Source organism: Rana temporaria, chromosome 7 (assembly GCF_905171775.1).
Source record: "Rana temporaria chromosome 7, aRanTem1.1, whole genome shotgun sequence".
Lineage (NCBI taxonomy): Eukaryota > Metazoa > Chordata > Amphibia > Anura > Ranidae > Rana > Rana temporaria.
The window spans coordinates 203,000,791-203,028,150 of record NC_053495.1 but is presented as its reverse complement, the minus strand read 5'-3'; the positions used below and the strand labels follow the sequence as shown (position 1 = coordinate 203,028,150).

The following is a 27,360-nucleotide window of genomic DNA, read 5'->3' as shown; positions in this document are numbered from 1 at the left end:
ATGCCGACAGCCGCGATTGCGGCTTTGTTTACTTCCGGGTACCGGGCGTGACGTCATAACGTTGCGCCCGGGCCTCTGGCGGTCATAGAGATGACTGGTGACCACGTAAGGGGGTTAGTATGAATGCATATCGCACTTAGAGACCTGGTCAAGAAAGCCAAAGCAACCAATCAGAACAAAACTTTTTTTTATTATTATTATTATTTTTACAAATCCTAAACTGGGCAATTTTTCTTTCCTAAAGCACACCTCCCAACATTTTGAGATGGGAATGAGGGACACCTACTATCAAACGTATGTAGGCATAGGACACGCCCACTGCCACACCCACTTAAAAGAGAATTAACCAAAGAAAAAGGTTAATTAAATCCACAAGTGCTTTTTTTTTTTACCACTACTATTCCTTTATACAGCGGAACCTCGGATTGCGAGTAACGCTGCTAACAAGCGTTTCACATAACAAGCGCTGTATTTCTAAAATGAGCAGGATTCAGGCCAAAGGGGTGTGCAGTACCGCTTTTAGCCTGAGGTGGGGGGGGGGCGCTGGAGCCGAATGGCGCCGATCGCAGCCAATCGTTGCCGTTCGGAAATGCACAGAAAGGCCGGAAAGGCAAACCTCGAAAAGGCTAGTAAACTGAGTCTTTTTGAGGTTTGATGAGGTCAGCCGAGCTGTCCTCGGGCCTTTACGTGTGTTCCTGAGGCTCTCTGGTGCCCCCCCCCCCCCCCCCACCACCACCTCTGGCCGGAATTGCATGCCATTGAAGTCGATGCAGAACAAATTATTTTCGTTTCCATTGACTTCTATGGGGAAACTCGCTTTGATATGCGAGTGCTTTGGATTACAAGCATTCTCCTGGAACGGATTATCCTCGTAATCCGAGGTTCCACTGTACTATCAAACTCATGAAGGGATAGGACACGCCCCCTGCCACACCCACTTAAAGGAGAATTAACCAAAGAAAAAAGGTTAATTAAATCCACAAGTGCTTTTTTTTTTTTAACCACTCCTATTCCTTTATATTGGCTTTTAAGATGTACAAATGCAGCAATTTAGAAATCAGATGAAAGGTTTTGCGCTGGGAAACACTTTTCGAATGATAAAAAGTGCATTCTATATACAGTAAAACCTCGGATTGTGAGTATAATTCGTTCCAGAAACATGCTTGTAATCCAAAGCACTTGTATATCAAAGTATTTTTTTTTACAGGCTATAAAAGAGAAGAGAGGCGCCTCTAAGTGTAGCAATATGTTGCTAAATGTTGTACCTTCATTAAATATAACCATATTGTTACACTTAGACCAGGGGTGTCCAACTCAATTTCTTTGTGGGCCGCATCAGCATTATGATGGCCCTCAAAAACAGGGCCGGTTGCATCTGTAAGATTAGATATCCAGCGCATCCCCTCCCCTTACATTAGATGTCAAGAGCCCCCCCCCCCACCATCAGAAGTTGAGTCCCCCCCCCCACTATCTCTCCTTATGCTGCTGCTGGGAAGAAGCTGGATGCATTGCTTGAAAGCAGAAAGTAAGGGTCTGGAGGTGCGAGGGCCACATCAAATGGCCTGTAGGGCCGGATTTGGCCCGCGGCTTAGTGTTTGACACCTATGACTTAGAGGCTCCGCTCTTCTTTTTTTATACTCAGTTGTGACACGACGCTACTCTTATATCAAGACATCGCTTGTATATCAAGGCAAAATGTATTAAAACCTTTTGCTTGTCTTGCAAAACACTCTCAAACCAAGTCACTCTCAAACCAAGGTTTTTACTGTACAACTATAGAGATCAGACCAAAATGAGGGTCAAATGAGGAGGAATGAGGGACTGTCCCTGATTTCGAGGGACTGTCCTGGATTTGGAACAAAGTCCTTCCGACTTTGTTCCAAATCCGGGACAGCCCCTTTGAAATCAGGGACAGCCCCTCAAAATCCGGGACAGCCCCTCAAAATCCGGGACAGCCCCTCGAAATCAGGGACAGCCCCTCAAAATCCGGAACAGTTGGGAGCTATGCTACAGAAATGCCTTTAGAGAACATTTATTGATAGAATTTAGTAAACTCTACATTGTTGCCTATTTTTTTTTTTTTTACATCTCTCAAACCAAGGTTTTTACTGTGCAACTATAGAGATCAGACCAAAATAAGGGGCAAATGAGGAGGAATGAGGGACTGTCCCTGATTTCGAGGGACTGTCCCGGATTTGGAACAAAGTCCCTCCGACTTTGTTCCAAATCAGGAACAGCTCCTCGAAATCCGGAACAGCCCCTCAAAATCCGGAACAGCCCCTCGATATCAGGGACAGCCCCTCGATATCAGGGACAGCCCCTCAAAATCCGGAACAGCCCCTCGATATCAGGGACAGCCCCTCAAAATCCGGAACAGCCCCTCGAAATCCGGAACAGCCCCTCAAAATCCGGAACAGCCCCTCGATATCAGGGACAACCCCTCGATATCAGGGACAGCCCCTCGATATCAGGGACAGCCCCTCGATATCAGGGACAGCCCATCAAAATCAGGGACAGCCCCTCGAAATCAGGGACAGTCCCTCGAAATCTGGGACAGTCCCTCGAAATCCGGGACAGTTGGGAGCTATGCTACAGAAATGCCTTTAGAGAACATTTTTTGATAGAATTTAGTAAACTCTACATTGTTGCCTATTTTTTTTTTTTTTACATCTCTCAAACCAAGTCACTCTCAAACCAAGGTTTTTACTGTGCAACTATAGAGATCAGACCAAAATAAGGGGCAAATCAGGAAGAATGAGGGACTGTCCCTGATTTCGAGGGACTGTCCCGGATTTGGAACAAAGTCCCTCCGACTTTGTTCCAAATCCGGGGACAGCCCCCCGAAATCCGGGACAGCCCCTTTGAAATCAGGGACAGCCCCACAAAATCCAGGAGAGCCCCTCGAAATCCAGGAGAGCCCCTCGAAATCAGGGACAGCCCCTCGAAATCCGGGACAGCCCCTCGAAATCCAGGACAGCCCCTCGAAATCCGGGACAGCCCCTTTGAAATCAGGGGCAGCCCCTCGAAATCAGGGACAGTCCCTTGAAATCTGGGACAGTCCCTCGACATCTGGGACAGTCCCTCGACATCTGGGACAGTCCCTCGAAATCAGGGACAGTCCCTCGAAATCAGGGTCAGACCCTCGAAATCAGGGACAGACCCTCGAAATCAGGGACAGCCCCTCAAAATCAGGGACAGACCCTCGAAATCTGGAACAGTTGGGAGCTATGCTACAGAAATGCCTTTAGAGAACATTTATTGATAGAATTTAGTAAACTCTACATTGTTGCCAATTTTTTTTTCTAACATCTCTCAAACCAAGTCACTCTCAAACCAAGGTTTTTACTGTACAGCTATAGAGATCAGACCAAAATAAGGGGAAAATGAGGAGGAATGAGGGACTGTCCCTGATATTGAGGGACTGTCCCGGATTTGGAACAAAGTCCCTCCGACTTTGTTCCAAATTCGGGACAGCCCCTCGAAATCAGGGACAGCCCCTCGAAATCAGGGACAGCCCTCGAAATCTGGGACAGCCCCTCGAAATCCGGGACAGCCCCTCGAAATCAGGGACAGCTCCTCGAAATCAGGGACAGTTGGGAGCTATGCTACAGAAATGGCTTTAGAGAACATTTATTGATAGAATTTAGTAAACTCCAAATTTTTTTTTCTATTTTTTTTTCTTACATCTCTCAAACCAAGGTTTGTACTGTACAACTATAGATATCAGACCAAAATAAGGGGCAAATGAGGAGGAATGAGGGACCGCCCCTGATTTCGAGGGACTGTCCCGGGTTTGGAACAAAGTCGGAAATCCGGGACTGTCCCCCGAAATCTGGAACAGCTCCTCGAAATCCGGAACAGCCCCTAAAAATCCGGAACAGCCCCTTGAAATCAGGGACAGCCCCTTGAAATCAGGGACAGCCCCTCGAAATCAGGGACAGCCCCTCGAAATCAGGGACAGCCCCTCGAAATCCGGAACAGCCCCTCAAAAACCGACAGTTGGGAGCTATGCTACAAAAAATGCCTTTAGAGAACATTTATTGATAGAATTTAGTAATTTTTTTTTTTTTTTTTTTACATCTCTGATTGCAAGGTGAAGAAAGAAGAAAGGGGAGGAGAGTTACTTACATTTCCCATAATGCACCATTCTTCCTGGGAGGTGAGTGTGTCAGCGAACAGGGGGCTCCAGTACCGCACTACTTTCTCCTCTGGCTCATGGTGAGATCACGCAGCGCCGGGAAAACCCTGAAAGACAAGCAGTTTGCAGGTGGTGAGCGGAGAGCGGTCCACGCAGCCGGTCCATCATGTATTGTGTGCTGGCGACGAGGGCCTTGTGCGTAGCGGAGACACCATGGAGGCAACGCCAATGAGCGGCGGGAGCGAGTCCGCTGTCACGGCTGCTGAGCTAAAAGACTGAACAGCTGTGATTAGAATTTTCAATCAGGCCTTCAACTATTCATCATGTTACTGGTGGTGGGGGTGAGGGGGGGTGAGGGGGGGGGGGCGGCTAGTCAACAAGCTCCTTCCTCTCTGTTTTCTGAATGAGGGGCTCAGAAAGGAATGCAGAGCCATAACCCCTTCGTGACCACGGGGGGGCTTCCATTCATTTGTGATCGGGAAGATCGGCCGGGAGGCTTTACATTTTTGTTTCCTTTAGCTGCCCATTATAAATACAACGCAATGTAGGAGTTTTGGAAAATATATCCACTTAAGGACAGAAGGTGTTTTTCAGATTCGGCGTTTACAAGACTAAAACAGTTTTTTTTTGCTAGAAAATTACTTAAAACCCACAAACATTATATATATTTTTATTTTCTAACACCCTAGAGAATAAAATGGCGGTCATTGCAATACTTTTTGTCACACCGTATTTGCGCAGCGGTCTTACAAGCGCACTTTTTTTGGAAAAAAATCACTTTTTTTTAATTAAAAAATAAGACACCAATAAATTTGGCCCAATTTTTTTTATATATTGTGAAAGATAATGTTACGCCGAGTAAAATGATACCCAACATGTCACACTTAAAAATTGCGCCCGCTCGTGGCATGGCGTCAAACTTTTACCCTTAAAAATCTCGATAGGCGACGTTTAAAAAATTATATACGTTGCATTTTTTGAGCTACAGAGGAGGTCTAGGGCTAGAATTATTGCTCTTGCTCTAACGATCGCGGCAATACCTCACATGTGTGGTTTGAACACCGTTTTCATATGCGGGCGCTACTCGCGTATGCGTTCGCTTCTGCGCGCGAGCTCGTCGGGACGGGGCACTTTAAAAAAAAAATTTTGTTTTCTTGTTTATTTTTATTGATTTTAGAATTTTTTACACTGAAATAAAAAATAAATAAAAAATGTATCACTTTTATTCCTATTACAAGGAATGTCCTCTTAAATATGAGATCTGGGGTCAAAAAGACCTCACATCTCATATTTACACTTAAATGCAAACAAAAAATGGAAATGTTGGGGTGGACTCAGGTAGGGGCGCGCACTACTACGGAGGCGCAGCGTACCGTTTTTACGCTACGCCTCCGTAAATTACGGGCGCTACGCTTCATTCACGAAGCAGTAGCTCCGTAATTTGCATGTGCACTCCGGAAAACTGCCCGGCGTAAGCGCGCGTAGTTTAAATGATCCCGTAGGGGGCGTGGATCATTTAAATTAGGCGCGTTCCCGCACCGAACGTAGTGCGCATGCTCCATCGGGAAACTTTCCCGACGTGCATTGCGGTAAATGACATCGCAAGGACGTCATTTGCTTCAACATGAACGTAAATGGCGTCCAGCGCCATTCACGATTCACTTACGCAAACAACGTAATTTTTAAAAATCGCGACGCGAGAACGACGGGTATACTTAGCATTGGCTGCCCCTTCTAATAGCATGGGCAGCCTTACGCAAAAAAACGACGAACACAAACGACGTAAAATGCGTACGCAGGGCGTACGGTTGTGAATCGGCGTGAGTATGCAATTTGCATACTCTATGCTGACCACTACGGGAACGCCACCTAGCGGCCATCGTAAGAATGCAGCCTGCGATACGACGGCATAAGAGTCTTATGCCACGCATATCTTAGGCTGCAGTCGGCGTAACGAGCTTTCTGAATACAGAAAAGTTGTTACGCCGGCGCAACTAAGCAATTGCGCTGCGTATCTATGGATATGCAGACGCAATTGCTTACTGAATCCACCCCGTTGTCATTTAAAAAAATGACAACAAAAAAATTGTCTCTTTAAGACGCTGGGCGGGACTGACGTTTTGACGTCACTTCCGCCCAGCAAAGCTATGAGGACAGGTGGGGGCCATCTTGCCCTCAGTCGAGTCCTCACCGATCAGGCAGCAGCACCCGATCGCCTCCTCCGCTACCGACGGCTCCGGTAAGCGGCGGAGGGCGCGGGAGAGCGGAGGGAGGGGGGGGGCCCACTCCCGCCACCGATAACGGCGATCTCGCGGCGAATCCGCCGCGGAGACCGCCGTTATCGTTTACACGCCCGCCCACTGAGATATTCATCTTTAAAAAGAGGACGTATATATACAGTGGGCGGGCGTTAAGTAGATATAAAGAAAGTGTCCGAGATGTCCTTATGAAAGAAGGCGCCGCGTCCCGAAGATTTATTTAAAAAGGGAACGATACAAAACATCATTAATATAACAAATTTTATTACATCGAATTAACCGCTTCAGCCCCGGACCGTTTTGGTGGTTAAATACCGGAACCACTTTTTGCGATTCGGGCGCTGCATCGCTTTAACTGACAATTGCGTGGTCGTGCGACGTGGCTCCCAAACAAAATTGACGTCCTCCCCCCCCCCCACAAAAAAAGGACGTCACCTCTGGTGGTATTTGATCACCTCTGCGGTTTTTATTTTCTGCGCTATAAACAAAAAAAGAGTGTATATTTTGAAAAAAAAAAACAATATATTTTTACTTTTTGCTATAATAAATATCCCCAAAAAAAACATAAAAAAAATTTGCAATAAGCGTTTATTGATTGGTTTGCGCAAAAGTTATAGCGTCTACAAAATAGGGGACTGTTTTATGGCATTTTTATTAATATTTTTTTTTCTTACTAGTAATGGCGGCGATCGCCGATTTTTATCGTGACTGCAACATTATGGCGGAACACATCGGACACTTTTGACGCTATTTTGGGACCATTGTAATTTTTACAGCAATCAGTGCTATAAAAATGCACTGATTACTGTAAAAATGACACTGGCAGGGAAGGGGTTAACCACTAGGGGGCTAGGTAAGGGGTAAGTGTGTCCTAGGGAGTGATTCTAACTGTGTGGGGGCGGGGCTATAAAAATGCACGATTACTGAAAAGATGACACTGGCAGTGAAGGGGTTAACCACTAGGGGGCTAGGTAAGGGGTAAGAGTCGGTTCACACAGCAGCGGCACGACTTCGGGGGGCGACTCTGCAAGTCGTCCTGAGGACGACTTCAGAGGCGATTTGCAAAACGACTTCTGTATAGAAGTCCATGCAAGTCGCCCCGAGCCACCCCCGAAGTCGTACAAGAACCTTTTTCTAAGTCGGAGCGACTTGCGTCACTCCTATTAGAACTGTTCCATTGAATTGAATGGGACACGACACTTCAGGCTGAGCCGCCTGTCGTGTCGCCCCAGTGTGAACCGGGTCTAAGTGTGTCCTAGGGAGTGATTCTAACTGTGTGGGGGCGGGGCTATAAAAATGCACCGATTACTGTAAAAATGACACTGGCAGGGAAGGGGTTAACCACTAGGGGGCTAGGTAAGGGGTAAGTGTGTCCTAGGGAGTGATTCTAACTGTGTGGGGGCGGTGCTATAAAAATGCACCAATTACTGTAAAAATGACACTGGCAGGGAATGGGGTTAACCACTAGGTGGCGCTGCATTTGTTAAGTGTTCCCTAGGGAGTGATTCTTACTGTTAGGGGGTGCGTGGCAACACGTGACATGTCACTGATGACCGTTCCCAATCACAGGGAACAGCCATCAGTGACAGTGTCACTAGGCAGAATAGGGGGAATGCCTTGTGAGGCATGCGTGGCCCCTGTGAGCGCAAGGCCTTAGACGGCCGCCTAATTAGAGAGCCGCCTCTGGTGTGCATGTGAGCTTTTGACTGGGTGTGAAGTAAAAAGTAAGTTTTTCAGAAGATCTCCATCCTAGAACCTAAAGGTCACCAACATCAGGATCTTTACTAATTAGGGACCGTCCAGGGTGACAGGTTTTCTTGATCGGTAGAAGAAAAGGAGTGTAAAAAAAAGAGTGGATCGATGAGGCAATTAGGTGCCATTGATTTGTCTTTTATTATAAGTTAGAAATTTGGATTTAGCCTGAAGGATATTGCATGAAGATTAATTCAGCGTGCTTTGAGAGACTGCGCTGCCATCTAATTAGTCAGCCAATTATTGGTCTCACCCAACCCCAAAACGTCTTCATTGGCGGATGTCTAATATGGTACAACCAGTGGCGGCTGGTGCTCAAATTTTTGGGGGGGCGCAAACAAACGAAAGATAAATCATCAATTGCAGCCTCACTGTGCCCATCAATTGAATTTGCCGCCTAGCCGCGCCCGCTGGGCCCCGCAAACTCGATGTCCGCCGGTGTCCCGCAATCTTGTCACGGAGCGGCAGAACGGGGGGGAATGTAAACAAGGCATTTCCCTGTTCTGCCTAGTGACAGGACACTGATCTACTGCTCCCTGTCACAGGAGAAACTTGGCCCCTTCATCGCCCCCTAGTGGTTAACCCCCTTTCACTGCCAGTGTCATTTACACAGTAATCAGTGCATTTTTCTAGCACTGATCGCTGTATAAATGGCAATGGTCTCAAAATAGCGTAAAAAGTGTCTGATGTGTTCGCCATCGCAGTCACGATTAAAAAAATCGCAGATCGCTGCCATTACTAGTAAAAAAGTAATAATAATAATAATAAAAATGCCATAAATCTATCCCCGATTTTGTAAACGCTATCAATTTTGCCCAAACCAATCAATAAACACTTCGGCAGCATTCACACCTTAGGCTGCATTCACACCTTGGCGTACAAAATCGTGGCGTTTTGTCCCGCGAATTGCGGCGACAAATTGCGTGGTTTTGTACCGCGATTTGCGGCGACAAAAAGCTGCGATTGTGAATGCAGCCTTCACCCCCTCTATGGAGATGGTTCACATCTCCTATGCCGAACGCCGAAAGCCGCCTGAAAAAAAGGTCCGGGACTTGTTTTCAGGCGTACGGCGTTCGGCGTGGAGATGTGAACCATCTCCATAGAGGGCAATGTGAAATCATCCCTCCAGCGTCTCAGGGGCGGCTGCGGCGTCGCACTACAGGCGTATATACGCCTAGGTGTGAACGGGGGCTAAGCGTAGGCGATTTGCGGCGTTTTTACCGCAATTTGCCGCGACACATTGCAGCGTTTTTTACCGCGATTTGCCGCAACAAAACGCAGCGTTTTTCCCCGCGGTTTTGTACAGGTCATTGGCATCAATGTAAACCGCCCAAGCTGCCCGATTTGCGCGTCAAAAAAGGGTCTGGGACTTGTTTGAAATTCAGGCGTTCTTTCGGCGTTCGGCGTTGGAGATGTGAACCATCTCCATAGAGAATAATGTTATTTTTTTCCCTCTAGCGTCTTTGAGCGTCGCGCTTCAGGCGACAAAACGCTCAGGTGTGAATGCAGCCTTATTGCGATTTTTTTTTTTACCAAAAATATGTAGAATACGTATCGGCCTAAACTGGGGACATTTTTTTTTTATATATATATTGTTGGGGTTATTTATTATAGCAAAAAGTAAAAAATATTGCTTTTTTTGTAAAATTGTCGCTCTATTTTTGTTTATAGTGCAAAAAAAATAAAAACTGCAGAGGTGATCAAATACCACTAAAAGAAAAATCTATTTGTGGGGAAAAAAGGACGTCAATTTTCTTAGGGAGCCACGTCGCACGACCGCACGATTGTCAGTTAAAGTGACGCAGCGCCGAATCGTCAAAGAGTGGCCCCGGTCATTGGGCAGCCAATTCTTCCGGGGGCTGAAGTGGTTAATGGGTGATCCACTAATGACTTCGCCTACTACCTGCATGAGTGGCCTAAACCTGATGATGTGGTCTTCAGAACTACATGGGAACATTGAATCGACACAAGCTGGACCATGGGAGCCACGTCGCACGACCGCGCAATTGTCAGTTAAAGCGGTGTGGCGCCGAATCGCAAAGAGTGGCCACGGTCATTCAGCAGCCAATTCTTCCGGGGCTGAAGTGGTTAATAATTAGCAATAGTTCAGTTATTATTAGTTAGTTATTATTTCAGATTTTCTAATTTTTTGGGGGATTTTCGTTCTTATTTTCGGATTTTCGTTATTTTTTTTGAATTTTCAGATTTTTCGAATTTACAAATTTTATATCTGCCTAAAGTTCAGCTCTAAAAAAAAAATGGAGATTTTCCTTAAACATCAGAAATGTGTGCAAATTTGGGGAAATTAAAAAAATACGTATTGGGATTTCCCTACTTACTTACTTGCTGCCGCCATTTTACGCCGGCAGGTCGGCTCCCCTGCGCGAGAGCCCGTAGCTATACGTCGGCTCTCGCGCAGGCCACTAGGGGCCACCAGGCGCAGGCCCCCCGCTCGCCCCCGACTCCCGTGCGTGTGCCCGGCGGGCACAATTGCCGCCGGGCACACGCGATCGCTCGTTACGCTCCCGGTCCTGTCAGGGAGAGAAATGCTGATCTTCTGTTCATACAATGTATGAACAGCGATCTGTCATTTCCCCTAGTGAGTCCCACCCCCCCTACAGTTAGAACACACCCAGGGAACATACTTAACCCCTTCCCCGCCCCCTAGTGTTAACCCCTTTACTGCCAGTGGCATTTTTATAGTAATCCAATACATTTTTATAGCACTGATCGCTATAAAAATGCCAATGGTCCCAAAAATGTGTCAAAAGTGTCCGAAGTGTCCGCCATAATGTCGCAGTACCGAAAAATAATTGCTGATCGCCGCCATTACTAGTAAAATAAAATATTAATAAAAATGCCATAAAAATACCCCCTATTTTGTAAACGCTATAACTTTTGCGCAAACCAATCAATAAACGCTTATTGCGATTTTTTTTTAACGAAAAATATGTAGAAGAATACATATCGGCCTAAAAATTCAAAATTGTCGCTCTATTTTTGTTTATAGCGCAAAAACTAAAAACCGCAGAGGTGATCAAATACCACCAAAAGAAAGTTCTATTTGTGGGAAAAAAAGGACGCCGTTTTTGTTTGGGAGTCACGTCGCACGATCGCGCAGTTGTCAGTTAAAACGACGCAGTGGCGAATCGCAAAAAGTGCTCTGGTCTTTGACAAGCAATATGGTCCGGGGGTTAAGTGGTTAAAATCCATCCATTTGTAGAACTAGTTACAGTCCTGAAAATGTAACAGGAACAGCACTCAAATGGTTAATTTTGTTCTTTTATTTTTATTTTCTATTTATTTACAATAGCATTAAAAAATTACCTTTTAGCCAATATTATGTTAGCACAGCTCAGTAAGTCTTCCTGATTGGACAATGGCGCCCGGAGGGCGAGCCGCCGGCATTTCTACACTACACAGCGAGTGGTATTTCCAGTCCCCTGAATTCCCTCCCTGAAGTGTGAGCGCCCGAGGCCAGCTACCAGTATATACAAAGCCATGCCCGGGACCAAGACATCCGAGAATACCCCCCCCCCCCCCCCCCCCCCCCCCCCCCCCAGACATTGCCACTGTGAATTTTAAATATCATGGCTTAAACAGATCACAAGCTGGAGCTGAGAGCAGGAGAAAGCAACGGCCATCCACACCCACAAGACCCTCATGTATGGAATACGCTCATTCGGGGCCGCTGATAGGGGGGGACCACCAGTCCTCTAGTAGGGGGCCCAAACAGCAGGGGTAATTAGTGCAGTCGGGAGAGAGTGGTAATTACAGAAGGATGCACAGTGCTACTCTCTGCAGCATGTTAGACCCCTTTCACATTGAGACGTTTTTCATGCGGTACAGCGCTAAAAAAAAGCGCTGCTATACCACATGAAATAATCACGCCCTGCAGGCTTCAATGTGAAAGCCCGAAGGCTTTCACACTGAAGCGGTGCGGTAGCAGGACCGCTCTAAAAGTCCTGCTAGCCGCATCTTTGGAGCGGTATAGGAGCGGGGTGTTTACCGCTCTTATACCGTGCCTTCCCATTGGGAAACCGCCGTAATACCGCGGGATTAACCCCTTTTCGGCCACTAGCGGGGGTTAAAACATCACCGCTAGCGCCCGAATATCGCGGTAAATACGACGGTATAGCGGTGCTAAAAATAGCGCGGCTATACCGTCACCGCACCTCCGCCGCCCAATGTGAAAGCAGCCTTAAAAGCCGGTTCTCCCCCTCCTGGCGACTTTCAGCTGCTGCAGGAAGAGACGCAGACACAGGGCATCGTTCCCGTAATTAGCCAACCCCCCCCCCCTCCCTCGTGTGCCCCCCCCCTAGCACTGTGCCATTCTCTATTTGATTTTAGTGCATTTTTGGTGAAAATATGGTCTTGATATATTGGGGGGTGGGGGGGCCGGATTTGCTCTCCCTGCCGCCCCAAGGCCAGGTTTCGCAATGCACCGCCTCCCTGCCAACCGAACCCCCCCCCCCCCCCAAATCAACGGAGAATGAGCGGCACGGTTAGTTAAAATATGTTTTGTTTTGTTTTTTTACTTTTTTATCATTTTTTTTTTTTTTTTGCAGCTTGTCGCTTACTTTTTAAAATTTTTGTATAATTTTCTTATTATTTTCCTTATTATTTTTCTTATTCTTTACTTTTTTATTTTATTTTATTTATTTAATTATTATTTCTTATTATTTATTCATTTTTTATCAATTTTGTTCACTTAACTTTTTTGCTATCACACAGGAGAAAACAATTCCTTGTGTGATAGCAATTGGAGGTGACAGGTTCCCTTTATTGACCCTGTCACCTCCAAAACAGGAGTCCTAGCACTGTGCTAGAACTCCTGTCACAGCTGAGATGGGAAGAGCACAGTTCACCCCTCTCACTGTGTACAGCAGCGGCAGGAACAGGAGACAGACTCGGTGGCCGGGGGGGGAGGATGGAGTTCCGAAGACAGAGCCAGCAGAGAGAGGTAAGTGGGGTGGGGGGGGGGGGGGGGGGGTAGGGGAGGACAGACGGGAGCACACATTTTACAAGTGATTTCGGCGACATCGCCGCAATCATTTGTTAACGAGCGAGCGGATTCCCCCATAACTTACCGCCCTTAACTGTATGTTCCGGGTGTCGGGGGACTCCATGCCACTCAGTGGCCTCAGTGGCCTTGTGGGAAATCCGGGCCTGGGGGTGGGGGGGGGCACCCTGTGATTTCTAACACCAACCCTGCGCTCACTGCATTAAAAGCCGACACTTTGTATTTGACTTGTAATAAAGCTGGGAACGGCTTGCAATACTTTTACCAACCCAAGGTCACCATTTTCCCAAATGTGCGATTCGTTTTGTTCCGAATTTGTTTTTTAACTACTCTGAACTAATCCCATCTGAACAATGTTTATAAACATTGCTATCTTGTATCTCTCTATCTCCTGCCTGATCAAGGTTTATAAACAATGTTACTTTGTATCTTTTTGTCTCCTGTCTGTATAATGTTTGTAAACAATGTCCCCTTGTATTCCTGCATCTTCTGTCTGATCAATGTATCATCTAATAAGGGGTGCAGTTCGGCATTTGGCCAGAGGTGTGGGGGCGCCGGTGACACTCGGAACGGTTTGGAGCCGTTCCGAGCCATTCAGAAATACTCGGAAATACTCTGTTCCCGAGTGTTTCCGAGGCTGTCCGATGCCCCCCACCTCTGGCCACATGCGGTATTGCATGCCATAGAAATCAGTGCGGAACGAATTATCTTAGTTTCCATTGAGTTCAATGGTGAAGCTCGCTTTGATATGCGAGTACTTTGTATTACGAGCCTTCTCCTGGAACGGATTATACTCGTAATCCGAGGTTCCACTGTACTATGAATTTCTCTATTTGCTGTCTGATCAATGTTTATAAACAATGTTACTTTGTATCTCTCCATCTTCTGTCTGATCAATGTTTATAAACAATGTTAGCTTGTATCTTTAATCTCCTGTCTGATCAATGTTTATAAACAATGTTACTTTGTATCTCTCTATTTCCTGTCTGATCAAGTTTTATAAACACATTTAATTCATATCTTTGTATCTCTCTATCTCTTGCCTGATCAATGTTTATAAACAATGTTGCTTTGTATCTCTCTATCTCTTGCCTGATCAATGTTTATAAACAATGGGCCGGATTCACGAAAAATTACGTTACTCCGCCTCAAGTTTTAATTGTAAGTGCTTGATTCACAAAGCACTTGCGTGTAAACTTGCAGTGGCGTAGCGTAAAGCCGTCCGGCGCAAGCCCGCCTAATTCAAATGGGAAAAGCCGACTAGCGACGACGTAAGAGAATGCGACGAACGCACGTACCTTCGTGGATCGCCGTAAACATCTAATTTGCATACCCGACGCGGAAAACAACGCAATCTCCACCGGCCGCCGAAGTATTGCATCCTAAGATCTGAAGCCGTAAGCCTGTCGGATCTTAGCCAAATGCCGTCGTATCTTGTTTGTGAATTACAAATAAAGATACGACGCGGCAAATTTGAAAATACGCCGGAGTATCAGCAGATACTCCGGCATATTTCCTCTATGAATCTGGCCCAATGTTACTTTGTATCTCTCTATCATCTATCTGATCAATGTTTATAAACAATGTTACTTTGTATCTCTTTATCTCCCGTCTGATCAATGTTTATAAACAATGTTACTTTGTATCTCTTTATCTCCCGTCTGATCAATGTTTATAAACAATGTTACGTTGTATCTCTTTATCTCTCGTCTGATCGATGTTTATAAACAATGTTTGGTAGGTGTAACCTGTTGATGAGGTCTTCAGAACTACATGGGAACGTTAAATCGACACGACCATAAAATTAATGCCAGATGATCGGAACTTCCCCAGATCGAATGTACTGCCGGACACGGCCGTGCAAAGCTCAGAACTAGATTAACAAAAATATAAATCCTTTGGTAGCATAAAAACCACCCACATTTATATATATATATATATAATCCAAGTGTTCAGCGTTTGCCTGGAGTTCAGCTTTATAGCATGTCTACAAAATGATCAAGGGAACAAGACTGAGGAAGGACTCCGATCTCGGAGGATAAAAGACAAAGGTTGGCACTAGTCTCTGTTTGGCCGAGGCGCTGCGAGATTCTTCCTGACACTTCCTGACACTTCCTGACACAAATTCCTTATGTACTTTCTGCAGAGGCGTTGTCAATGAGCAGTGCTGAAGAACCTTATTTAATCCCCATCAATCGTTCTTTACTTTATGAAACCTTTGACCTCCCAGCCTTGCCGATCCGCCGAGGCCCTTTGTGATGGCGGGGAAGGTGGAAATGATGATGATGTCCCTCTAAGTGACATCTTCTCCGGCGTCATTCTATCCATCAAGTCCTTTTCTATTAGTGGAACACCTCCGATCTCACACCTTCCAGCCCATTCATCTCAATGTGCTAAAATCTATTTCATGTCAGCAGATTGGGACTAAGTAATGGATGAGATAGAATGTGTTCATGTGTATATTGTGTGTGTATATTGTGTGTGTGTGTGTATATTGTGTGTGTATATTGTGTGTGTGTGTGTGTGTGTGTATTGTGTCTATATTGTGTGTGTATATTGTGTGTGTATTGTGTGTATATTGTGTGTGTGTATATTGTGTGTATATTGTGTGTGTGTGTGTGTATATATATATATATATATATATATATATATATATATATATACAGTATATATAGACACAGGGGACAAGCAGTCCTTAGAGCAGGGGTGTCAAACTCAAAAAATTCATCGAAGTCGCATCAGCAGTATGGTTGCCTTTAAAGGGCTGGTTGTGTCTGTAGGACGATGCATCTACTCTAGGGGTTTGCTACATACAGAGTGCAGGGTTCAGGAGCTCACTACATACGAAGTGCAGGGTTCAGGAGCTCGCTACATACAGAGTTCAGGGTTCAGAAGTGCACTACGTACAGAGGAGCAGGGTTCAGGAGCTCGCTACATACAGAGTGCAGGGTTCAGGAGCGTGCTACGTACAGAGTGTAGGGTTCATGAGCTCACTACATACAGAGTGCAGGGTTCAGGAGCGTGCTACGCACAGTGTGAAGGGTTCGGGAGTGCGCTACACACAGAGTGAAAGGTTCAGGAGCTCGCTACATACAGAGTGCAAGGTTCAGAAGTGCACTACAGAGTGCAGGGTTCAGGAGTGCACTACAGAGTGCAGGGTTCAGGAGCTCACTACATACGAAGTGCAGGGTTCAGGAGCTCGCTACATACAGAGTTCAGGGTTCAGAAGTGCACTACGTACAGAGGAGCAGGGTTCAGGAGCTCGCTACATACAGAGTGCAGGGTTCAGGAGCGTGCTACGTACAGAGTGTAGGGTTCATGAGCTCACTACATACAGAGTGCAGGGTTCAGGAGTGCGCTACGTACAGAGTGCAGGGTCCAGGAGCTCGCTACATACAGAGTGCAGGGTTCAGGAGCATGTTACGTACAGAGTGCAGGGTTCAGGAGCTCGCTACATACAAAGTGCAGGGTTCAGGAGATCGCTACATACAGAGTGCAGGGTTCAGAAGTGAGCTATGTACAGAGTGCAGGGTTCAGGAGTGTGCTACATACAGAGTACAGGGTTCATAAGTGTGCTACATACAGAGTGCAGGGTTCAGAAGTGCGCTACGTACAGAGTGCAGGGTTCAGAAGTGCGCTACGTACAGAGTGCAGGGTTCAGAAGTGCGCTATGTACAGAGTGCAGGGTTAAGAAGTGCACTACGTACAGAGTGCAGGGTTCAGGAGCTCGCTATGTACAGAGTGCAGGGTTCAGGAGCTTGCTATGTACAGAGTGCAGGGTTCACGAATGTGCAGGTGACAACTGCGTGATGTTATCAGGTCACTATGGAGCAAAATCTGAGGAATGTTTCCAACACCTTGTTGAATCCAATGCCATGAGGAATGAGGGCAGTTCTGAAGGCCAAAGTGGGTCCAACTTGGTACTACCAATAAAGTGGCCGATGAGTGTATAAATCCATTGGCACCTCCGAATATATGAATTTCACCTGGGCATACAGTAAATTTTGTTCCAGAAACATGCTTGTAATCCAAAGCACTTGTATATCAAAGCAAATTTCCCCATAAGAAATAATGGAAACGCAAATGATTAGTTCCACAACCATTTATTCATAGGTCCTTCAGTTTATAGTTCATATAAAAAGATTATAGTGATGTGATTGGTTGTGTGACCATAAAATCTCCGTCCACAAATGGAAACCTCACCAAGGGGATTAGACGCAAAACCCATCAGGAGCTCCAGAGTATAAAAGAGAAGAGAGGCGCCTCTAAGTGTAGAAATATGTTGCTAAATGTTGTACAGTGGAACCTCGGATTACTGGCATAATCCTTTCCAGGAGAACGCTCGTAATCCAAAGCACTCGCATATCAAAGCGAGTTTCCCCATAGAAGTCAATGTAAATGAAAATAATTTGTTCCGCATTGACTTCAATGGCATGCAATACCGCATGTGACCAGAGGTGGGGGGGGGGCGTCGTATAGCCTCGGTAACACTCGGAAAGGTACGAGGACGGCTCGTCTGAACTCGGAAAGGCTCGGGAACAAAGTATTTCCGAGATTTTTTGAGCATTTCCGATCGGCTCCACTCGGCGCCCTCCCCCACCACCTCAGGCCAAACGCAGTACTGCACACCGCAGTGGCTTGAATCCTGCTCGTGTTTTGAGGCAACACTCGAGAACCGAGTCAGGATTTTTAAAAATACAGCGCTCGTATTGCGAAACGCTCGTTGCCCGCGTTACTCGCAATCCAAGGTTTCACGGTACCTCCATTAACCACTTAAGACCTGGACCATTATGCAGGTTAAGGACCTGGCCCCTTTTTGCAATTCGGCACTGCGTCGCTTTAACTGACAATTGCGCGGTCGTGCGACGTGGCTCCCAAACAAAATTGGCGTCCTTTTTTTCCCCACAAATAGAGCTTTCTTTAGGTGGTATTTGATCACCTCTGCGGTTTTTATTTTTTGCGCTATAAACAAAAATAGAGCGACAATTTTGAAAAAAATTTAATACTTTTTGCTATAATAAATATCCCCCAAAAATATATAAAAAAAACAATTTTTTCCTCAGTTTAGGCCGATACGTATTCTTCTACATATTTTTGGTAAAAAAATATCGCAATAAGCGTTTATCGGTTGGTTTGCGCAAAATTTATAGCGTTTACAAAATAGGGGATAGTTTTGTTGCATTTTTATAAATTTCTTTTTTTTTACTACTATTGGCGGCGATCAGCGATTTTTTTTCGTCACTGCGACATTATGGCGGACACTTCGGACAATTTTGACACATTTTTGGGACCCTTGTCATTTTCACAGCAAAAAATGCATTGTTTATTGTGAAAATGACAATTGCAGTTTGGGAGTTAACCACTAGGGGGGCGCTGAAGGGGTTAAGTGTGACCTCATATGTGTTTCTAACTGTAGGGGGCGGGGCTGGACATGTGACGTCATTGATCATGCTTCCCTATATCAGGGAACACACGATCAATGACAGCACCACAGTGAAGAACGGGTGGGGGGCGTGTTTACACACAGCTCTCCTCGTTCTTCAGCTCCTGTGACGGACCGCGGGACTGCGGCGGCGATCAGGTCCGCGGGTCACGGAGCTTCGGCCCGGTTCGTGTGCCACGGCTGGGCACTTAAAGAGGACGTGCAGGTACGTGCTGGTGCCCAGCCCCGCCATTCTGCCGACGTATATGTGCAGGAGGCGGTCCTTAAGTGGTTAAATGTAACAATATCGCTACACTTAGAGGCGCCTCTCTTCTCTTTTACGCTCAGTTGTGACATGAGGCTACTTGTATATCAAGACATCGCTTGTATATCAAGGCAAAATTTATTAAAAAAATGTTGCTTGTCTTGCAAAACGCTCTCAAACCAAGTTACTCTCAAACCAAGGTTTTACTGTATAACAATTCAGCCTATTATAGGCTTTTCAGGAAATCGGCTGCACCTTTAGGTTCTTGCAGGATCTCAGAGCAGCCAGCAGGGGGAACCCTCACCAACACAAGGAGAAGATACAAACTCCCTGGTGGAAAGTGAACACAAACAAGGGCCCAGATTCAGGTACATTTGCGCTTTATTTGCGGAGGCACAGGGCAACGATTTTGCCCTGCGCCCCCGCAAATATTTTGCGCTGCCCTCGATTCACAGAGCAGTAGCTCCGTAAATTGCGAGGGCGCGCCGGCAAAATTGCCCGGCGTAAGCGTGCGCAATGTAAATCATTTAAATTAGGCGCGCTCCCGCGCCGAGCGTAGAGCGCATGCTCCGTCGGGAAACTTTCCCGACGTGCATTGCGGCAAATGACGTCGGAAGGACGTCATTTGCTTCAGAGTGAACGTGAATGGCGTCCAGCGCCATTCACGATTCACTTACGCAAACGACGTAGATTTTAAATATCGCGACGCGGGAACGTGGGTATCCTATAGCATTGGCTGCACCTGCTATTAGGATGTGTAACCTTACGCGAAACCCGACGTACGCAAACTACGTAAATTGCGTACGCAGGGCTCCCGCAACGTTGTGAATCGGTGTTAGTAGGCAATTTGCATACTATACACAGATCACAATGGGAGCGCCCCCTAGCGGCCAACGCAAGAATGCAGCCTAAAATCTGCGCGGCATAAGAGCCTTATGCCACGCAGATTTTAGGCTGCAGTCGGCGTAGCGATGTTCCTGAATCAGGAGCATTCGCTACGCCGGAGCAAGTAAGCAATTGCGCTGTGTAACCTACGGTTACACAGGCGCAATTGCTTCTTGAATCTGGCCCAAGGTAAGAACACGGGAAGGGAAGGTCCCTGGAGACCATTTATAACGGTGTACATGGCTTCCTGCTCCTTGGGAACGATCATGCGCGTTAGCGAACACTCCACGCTTTCCTCGTTGTTCTTGAAGCTGGCCTAATATGCTTTTTTTTTTTTTTTTGCAGCACTTGAAGCCTAGTCAAAGCTCTTTGATTGATAGTATGATTATTGCAATTTTCACCCTGACTTCCCTTAGAAACCGGCAGAATGGCTTTAATGACTGTTTCTGCTTAGAAACGACGAGCAACCTAAATAACGGTGGCCGGGGCGGGGAAAGGGGGAAGAGGCTCGGTGTCAGCCAGGCATGTCACCCTGAAATGGGAAGACTGGTAATGTGCCATTTATTACTCGAGTGCCTCTCCATGCTTGAGTGGGTCTCGAGCTTGTTAATGATATTTCACTCTAATGTTAAATATATATTGTTCCCATTCACTGGAGACAAGGCAGCGTCTTATTTATAGGTTGGTAGAAATGCGCAGATTTATGTCTCTGCACAGGAAGACGCACAGAGCTTAAAGGTGAACGCCAGACAGAAATAAGATTAAAAGTGAACAGCCTGTTGGGTGATAAAATAACCAAAGCAGCTTTTGCTGCAATATCCACCTTAAATCTAGAGATTGCCCCGCAGTCTTTTTTTTTCTGCCACAAGATGGCATCCCGGACGAGCCCCCAGGCCCAGATTCACAACCGAGATACGCCGTCGTATCTCTGCGTTGTGCCGTCGTATCTATGCGCCTGATTCTTAGAATCAGTTACGCATAGATATCTGTTAGATCCGACAGGCGTAAGTCTCTTACGCCGTCGGATCATAACTGCATTTTTACGCTGGCCGCTAGGGGCGTGTAAGCTGATTTACGCGTCAAAATATGTAAATCAGCTAGATACGCAAATTCCCGAACGTACGCCCGTCCGACGCAGTAAAGTTACGCCGTTTACGTTAGGCTTTTCCCGGCGTATAGTTACCCCTGCTATATGGTGGCGTAAGTGCGGCGTAACAATGTTAAGTATGGCGTCGTTCCCGCGACGAAATTTGAAAATTTTACGTCGTTTGCGTAACTCGTCCGTGAATGGGGCTAGACGTAATTTACGTTCACGTCAAAACCAATACGTCCTTGTGGCGTATTAGGAGCAATGCACACTGGGAGATTTCCACGGACGGCGCAATGCGCCGTTCGTGAAAAAACGTCAATCACGTCGGGTCACAGCACATTTACATAAAACACGCCCCCCTGTTCCAAATTTGAATTAGGCGGGCTTACGCCGGCCGATTTACGCTACGCCGCCACAACTTACGGAGCAAGTGCTTTGAGAATACAGCACTTGCCCGTCTAAGTTGCGGAGGCGTAACGTAAATCGGATACGTTACGCCGCCGCAAAAATACGCCGTTCTACGAGAATCTGGCCCCCGATCTGTAACTGAACAGTGAAAGGAGAAGCAGCGCAGTGAGGAACTCATCTCTCTGTCACTCTTGTTCCCATTCACTGGAGACAAGTGGCATCCCGGACGAGCCCCCAACCTGTAACTGAACAGTGAAAGGAGAAGCAGCGCAGTGAAGAACTCATCTATCTGTCACTATTGTTCCCATTCACTGGAGACAAGTGGCATCCCGGACGAGCCCCCAACCTGTAACTGAACAGTGAAAGGAGAAGCAGCGCAGTGAAGAACTCATCTATCTGTCACTATTGTTCCCATTCACTGGAGACAAGTGGCATCCCGGACGAGCCCCCAACCTGTAACTGAACAGTGAAAGGAGAAGCAGCGCAGTGAAGAACTCATCTATCTGTCACTATTGTTCCCATTCACTGGAGACAAGTGGCATCCCGGACGAGCCACCAACCTGTAACTGAACAGTGAAAGGAGAAGCAGCGCAGTGAGGAACTCATCTCTCTGTCACTCTTGTTCCCATTTACTGGAGACAAGGCAACATCTTATTTATAGGTTGGTAGAAATACGCAGATTTATGTCTCTGCACAGGAAGACATTCAGAGCTTAAAAGGTGAACGCCAGAGAGAAATAAGATTAAAAGTGAACAGCCTGTTGGGTGACTCGGACACTTTTGACACATTTTTGGGACCATTGTCATTTTTACAGCGATCAGTGCTATAAAAATGCACTGGTTACTGTGTAAATGACACTGGCAGGGGGCGAAGAACTGGTTAAGTGTGTCCTAGGGAGTGATTCTAACTGCGGGAGGGATGGGCTACCAGTGACATGACAGAGATCACTGCTCCCGATGAAAGGGAGCAGACGATCAGTGTCCTGTCACTAGGCAGAAGAGGGAAATGCCTTGTTTGCACTGGCCTCTCCCTGTTCTGCAGCTCCGTGACACGATCGCGGGACACCGGCGGACATCGAGTCCGTGGGGTTCCCGCGGGCACGGAGCTCGCGGCAGGGGTGCGCGTGCCCGTATGGCGCAAAACTCAAAGTGACGTATGTATATACGTTACTTTGCGCAGCCGTGCCATTCTGCCGACGTATATGTACAGGCGGCGCTGGTGGTCGGCAAGTGGTTAAAGATCTGTTGCCATTGTAAGCAGAGGCGGCTCTTTAACCAGTTACTCACCGCCCTATAGACAATATACGTCTCCACGGACGTCCTCCCAGAATCGCGCGCACACGGGAATGTCCGTGATTACGGTAAATCGCCGTCATTGGACAGAGCGATCACTTGTAAACAAACCGGCGTCATGTGATGACGCCGGTTCCTCCCTCTCTGTACCGAACGGTACAGTGTGAGAGGAGAGGGGAGAGAGCGGATGCAGCACGAGTGCTGTGGGCTGGATCTGTGACAAATGCAGTCACAGATCCAGCCATCCATCCCTGCTCAGCCATCCCTGCCCCATACTAAGACTGTGCAATACTCTGCAATACCCCACAATACTCTGCAATACCCCACACTACTCTGCAATACCCCACAATACTCTGCAATACCCCACACTACTCTGCAATACCCCACACTACTCTGCAATACCCCACACTACTCTGCAATAACCCACACTACTGTGCGATACCCCACAATACTCTGCGATACCCCACAATACTCTGCGATACCCCACAATACTCTGCAATACCCCCATACTCTGCAATACCCCCATACTCTGCAATACCCCACACTACTCTGCAATACCCCCATACTCTGCGATACCCCACAATACTCTGCGATACCCCACAATACTCTGCAATACCCCACACTACTCTGCAATACCCCACACTACTCTGCAATACCCCACACTACTCTGCAATACCCCACACTACTCTGCGATACCCCACACTACTCTGCAATACCCCACAATACTCTGCAATACCCCACAATACCCTGCAACGTCGCCTATGGGGATTTTTAAGTAGCGAAGTTTGGCGCCATTCCACGAGCTGGTGCAATTTTGAAGGGTGACATGTTGGGTATCTATTTACTCGGCGTAACTTCATCTTTCACATTTATGCAAAAGAATGAAGAAAAAATACAAAATTTGCAAAATTTTATAACAGAAACAAAGAAAAATTCTTTTTTTTTTACAGAATTTTCAGTCTTTTTTCTCTTATAGCGCAAAAAATAAAAAACCCAACGGTGATTAAATACCACCAAAAGAAAGCTCTATTTGTGTGAAAAAAAGGACGAAAATTTCATTTGGGTACAGTGTTGTATGACTGAGTAATTGTCATTCAAATTGTGAGAGCACCGAAAGCTGAAAATTGGTCTGGTTATTAAGGGGGTTTACGTGCCTGGTGGTCAAGTGGTTAATTAGGCGGTCGCCTAGGCTCGATTCACACCTATGCATGTTGCTTTTGAGCGTTTTTGCAATGCTTTTTGCGGTGCTTGCTGCGTATTTTGACGTGCGTTTTTACCGCGATTTGACCGCGATTTTACAGCGATTTGCGTTTTTTTTTTTTTTTTTTTTTTTAGCCAGTAATTTTTTTTTTTTTACATTTCCTTTAACAACCAGCTCTAAACAGGTAAAAAAAAACGCAAATCGCGTCAAAATCACGTCAAAATCGCGGCACTTGCGTTTTTGATGCAGGTCCATTGAATTCCATTGCATGCAAAACGCTGCTTTTTGCAGGAAAATAAGTCCCTGACTCTTTCCAAAAACGCAGAGGCACAAAAAAGCATTGATGTGAACATGTTCCATAGGAAACCATGTTAAAAAATTTCCCTGCATTTCTGCAAAATGCATCAAAGGCCTCGCACTCACAGGGGCCTCATGGCTGCCCAATTTGCCTCTGCCTGAATTTTTTTTTACCCATTATGGGCATGGTGGGGCCCCCGTGTCTAAGTTTTGCTTAAGGCCTCACAAAGCCTAGAGCCGCCTCTGATTGTAAGGCACATTTTAGAATAGCCCATGCCTCAAAATGGCCCGGTCGCTTCTTCCGCCGGAATGTTACTGAACATACGCAAAGTGCAGGTCTCATTGGTTCTGTTTATGAACGACAAATGTTATTTCTTGTACGCACTGCAGGGGGGGGGGCTGTCAGGGCTGTCAGTTCAGCGCAGAGAGACGGTGTCTCTTTAAAAGCAGCCTGTCACTTTGCCCATTCAGGGCTGTCAATTACCCCATTGGGTGGGGGTGGTAGGAATCATTAACCCTTTGTATGCTCTGACAGAGGCCGCCATAAAGATTCATTTTGAAGCAGACAAATAACAGTGGCACAGTGACAGATTTGTTTAAAACTTTTTTTTTTCTATTAGTCTTCCTGCTGCTGCGGATTGACAGTTTATAATGGGCGACCCCCCCCCCCCCCCCCCCATCCCGGAGGACTGGAGATTCACAGCCATAAAACATGTTTATCCCTTTCAGTGAATCACATCTAATAAAGATTATCACATCTTAGCAGTTTAGAGCAATCAATGTAAACTGAACGGGGTAGATTCAGGTACATGTTACGGCGGCGTATCTCCAGATACGCCGCCGTAATTTCAAATCTGCATCGGCGTTTCGTTACGCCGATTCACAAAGGCAGTTACTCTGTAAAAATAGGCTTCCTCCACCGACGTAACTTGATTGTGGCGGCGTAGAATTGTGTGCAATATAACTTTGGCCGCTAGGGGCGCTTCCGTTGTTGTCTGCATAGAATATGCTAATTTCTTAGATACGCCGATTCACAAACGTACGTGCGCCCGGCGTTCGTTTTTTACGTCGTTTGCGTTAAGGCTTCTTCGGCGTAAGGCTGCTCCTGCTATTAGGAGGCGCAGCCAATGTTAAGTATGGACGTCGTTTCCGCGTCGCGATTTGAAAATTTTACTTCGTTTGCGTAAGTCGTCCGTGAATGGCGCTGGGCGCCATTTAATTTCACGTCGAAACCAATGACGTCCTTGCGACGTCATTTACCGCAATGCACGTCGGGACATTTTAGGGACGGCGCATGCGCAGTACGTTCGGCGCGGGAACGCGCCTAATTTAAATGATCCACACCCCCTACCGGATCATTTGAATTACGCGCGCTTAAGCCGGCCCCTTTTACGCTACGCCGCCGCAACTTACGGAGCAAGTGCTTCGTGAATACAGCACTTTCTCCTGTATGTTACGGCGGCGTAGCGTAAATAAGATACGCTGCGCCGCCGTTTAAATTGTGCGCCCCTACCTGAATCCACCCCAATTTCATTTTAATGAATGTATAGAAACGTTCTTGTAGCCATATTGGTGCAACAAAAATAACTGCAGTGATATATATATATATATATTTATTTGTAATCTTACAACCAAAAACGTAAATGTATTTTATTGGGATTGTATGTGATGGACCAACACAAAGTTGGCGATTCAGTTCGCATGCGCCGCGCTTTATAAGTTTTTCATTCATTCATTCATTCAAAGTGTCACATAATTGTGAAGTGAAAGGAAAATTATAAATGTTTTTCAAATCTGTTTACAAATAAATCTGTGAAAAGTGTGGGGGGTACATTTGTATGGCGCCCCCCGGAGTCAATACTTTGTAGAACCCCCTTTCTCTGCAATTACAGCTGCAAGTCTTTTTGGGGGTGTCTCTACCAGCTTTGCACATCTAGAGAGGGACATTTCTGCCCATTCTTCTTCTTTGTAAAATATCTCAAGCTCTGTCAGATTGGATGGAGAGCGTCTGTGATCAGCAATTTTCAAGTCTTGCCACAGATTCTCAATGGGATTTAGGTCTGGACTGTGACTGGGCCATTCTAACACATGAATATGCTTTGATCTAAACCATTCCATTGTAGCTCTGGCTGTACTTTAGGATCGTTGTCCTGGAAGGTGAACCTCCCCCCCAGTCTCAAGTCTTTTTTTTTCTTTTAAGGTTTTCTTCTAACATTTTCCTGTATTTGGCTCCATCCATCTTCCCATCAACTCTGACCATCTTCCCTGTCCCTGCTGAAAAAAAGCATCCCCACCACATGAGGCTGCCACCACCATGTTTCACAGTGGGGATGGTGTGTTCAGGGTGATGTGCAGTGTTAGTTTTCCCCCACACACAGCGTTTTGCTTTTAGGCCAAAAAGTTGAATTTTGGTCTCATCTGACCAGAGCCCCTTCTTCCACATGTTTGCTGTGTCCCCTCCCCCACATGTTTGCCGTGTCCCCTCCCCCACATGGCTTCTCACAAACTGCAAACAGGACTTCTTATGACTTTCTTTCTCCGATGTCTTTCTTCTCGTCACTCTTCCATGAAGGGCAGATTTGTGGAGAGACCACTAATAGTTGTCCTGTGGACAGATTCTCCCCCCTGAGCTGTGGATCTCTGCAGCTCCTCCAGAGTTACCATGGACCTCTTGGCTGCTTCTCTGATGAACGCTCTCCTTGCCCGGCCCGGTCAGTTTAGGTGGACGGCCATGTCTTGGTAGGTTTGCAGTTGTGCCATACTCTTTCCATTTTCGGATGATGGATTGAACAGAAGCTCCGTGAGATGTTCAAAGCTTGGGAGATTTTTTTATAACCTAACCCTGCTTCACACTTCTCCACAACTTTATCCCTGACCTGTCTGATGTGTTCCTTGTCCTTCATGATGCGGTTTGTTCGCTAAGGTTCTCCAACAAACCTCTGAGGGCTTCACAGAACAGCTTTACTTATATTGAGATTAAATAAAAAAACACAGGTGGACTCTATTTACTATTTAGGTGACTTCTGAAGGAAATTGGTTCCACTAGATTATAGTTAGGGGTATCAGAATAAAGGGGGGCTGAATACAAATGCCCCCCCACACTTTTCACATATTTGTAAAAAAAAAAATTAAAAACAATTTATAATTTTCCTTCCACTTCACAATTATGTGCCACTTTGTGTTGGTCTATCACAGTGATGGAGAACCTTGGCACCCCCAGATGTTTTGGAACTACATTTCCCATGATGCTCAGGCACTCTGCAGTGTAGTGGAGCATCATGGGAAATGTAGTTCCAAAACATCTGGGGGTGCCGAGGTTCTCCATCACT

At 46.3% G+C, this 27,360-nt stretch overlaps 1 protein-coding gene across 11 annotated transcripts in view; it reads right to left on the bottom strand.

Annotated features, from left to right (window-relative positions):
• Positions 1 to 27,360, bottom strand: part of DAB1 (DAB adaptor protein 1) — an 815,805-nt gene that overhangs the window by 302,042 nt on the left and 486,403 nt on the right. For 10 of the 11 annotated variants that reach the window (XM_040360839.1, XM_040360848.1, XM_040360844.1 and 7 more), the window contains exon 4: positions 4,129 to 4,245. The gene's annotated coding sequence lies outside the window, so the exon portion shown is untranslated. Of the gene's footprint in view, positions 1 to 4,128; positions 4,423 to 27,360 lie in introns of those variants that run through there. The other variant, XM_040360838.1, reaches the window with a different exon arrangement.